This window comes from Empidonax traillii, unplaced genomic scaffold (assembly GCF_003031625.1).
Source record: "Empidonax traillii isolate 1590-97213 ecotype Southwest subspecies unplaced genomic scaffold, ASM303162v1 scaffold3050:size15998, whole genome shotgun sequence".
Classification (NCBI taxonomy): domain Eukaryota; kingdom Metazoa; phylum Chordata; class Aves; order Passeriformes; family Tyrannidae; genus Empidonax; species Empidonax traillii.
Genome location: NW_020958243.1, coordinates 1 through 1,682, shown reverse-complemented (window position 1 = coordinate 1,682; position 1,682 = coordinate 1). Strand labels below are relative to the sequence as shown.

The 1,682-nt window shown below is 51.0% G+C and overlaps 1 pseudogene; it reads left to right on the top strand.

The window, feature by feature from the left end:
* Positions 1-143: 143 nt before the first annotated feature.
* On the top strand, positions 144-1,116 carry LOC114072352 (annotated as a pseudogene).
* Positions 1,117-1,682: the final 566 nt, after the last annotated feature.

The following is a 1,682-nucleotide window of genomic DNA, read 5'->3' as shown; positions in this document are numbered from 1 at the left end:
ATTCTCCCTGGGCACTGGCTGTGCTGGAGCTCCCTGGGCTGGCTGAGGGAGGGCCTCACCAGGACAGAGGTTGTGCTGTGGGAATGGTCAGTTGTTTGTGGATGTGTGTTGGTGAAATCGGGAGCACGCGTGGCTTGGAGCAGACGTGCAGTTGGGGCACTGCTGCTTGTTCTTTTTCAGATGATAGACATCTTCTTCTTCCTTTTCCTCTTTGCTGTGTGGATGGTGGTTCTTTGGAGTGGCCAGGCAAGGCATCCTGAGGAAGAACGAGCACTGCTGGGAGTGGATCTTCCGATCGGTCACCTACGAGCCCTCCCTGGCCATGTCTGGCCAGTACCCTGATGATGTGGATGGTAATTACCTCCTGGGGGGATCTCTGCTGGGTGGCTGGGTGGAAGGCTCTGTCCTTCAGGCCTGTGTTGACCTGTGTGTTGACGCTTTGCCTCCAGGTCTGATGGGGAGGCAGGGAGGGAGGAGGCCACACGAACTGTGGTCAGAGCAGAGCCCAGCAGAAAATGGAGGAGAGGACTCACAGTTTGCTCTCCCCTCTGAGGTACCACCTACAACTTTGAGCTCTGCACCTTTTCTGGGAACGAGTCCAAGCCCTTTGTGTGTGGAGCTGGATGCCAACAACCAGCCCCGCTTTCCCAAGTGGATCACCATTCCCCTTGTCTGCATTTACATGCTCTCAACCAACATCCTCCTCGTGAACCTGCTCGTGGCCATGTTTGGGTACGTAAGAAAGGAGCCGTCACTTCCTTGGGATCTCTGGACCAGTGTATCTCTGGGAGGGGGAATGGAGCCCTGGAAAACAGCAGGAAGCCAGCCCTGGGGCTCTGCATTTCTCACAGCAGTCTGATGGAAGCTGGTGCAGTGTCCTGGGGAGGGATTAAGGTTCCCTCCAACCCACACCAGTCCGTGACTCTGTGGCTCTGTGAAACCCTGCCCTGGTGCAGCACAGAAATGCTGTATTCCCTGGCTCTGATGGGGCTCTCTGAGTATCTCATCCTGGGGGTGTTTTCTGTTTCTTCCCCCATTAGTTACACGGTTGGATCAGTGCAAGAGAACAACGACCAGGTGTGGAAGTTTCAGCGTTACTTCCTGGTGCAGGAACAGGTGGGTTGCTCTGTGTCACTCCTGAATTTACAGCATAACCAGGAGATGCTTTTTAGAGAAGACAGTGCTTCATCTTTCTGAAATACTGTAGTTCAATGGCAAGTCATGATCCTTTACATATTTTACTCCTAATGTTCCAATATGGGATAGTGTGCAGACAAACAGAAAGCTCAAATCCACATAGGAATTTTCTGGCATGTCCTGTACCTGTTGAAGCAGTTGTACCTGTGGGAACTAAGACCTCAAAAAAAAATCCAGAAGGACTTTTGGAGCTTGTAAGTGTGGGGGTTTTCTGTTGGGTTTGGTTTTTTTGGTGTTTTGTTTTTTTTTTTCCCTCCATATTTCCTCTTTTTAACCAGCTCTGGTTGCCAGGAGTTGAAGGGAAGGGGAAAGTGGGGCTGTGAGTGCTCAGGCTGGGGAGAAGGGAATCATTAACCTGTGGGTGCAAGCGCTGACCCAGCCTTTTTGCATCTTAGCGTTGGAGAGACAAATTTAACTATTTAACTATTCTTTTCTTTCCCAATATATTTCCCAGGCTCAAGAAACGAGGACAATGAAATTCTGGC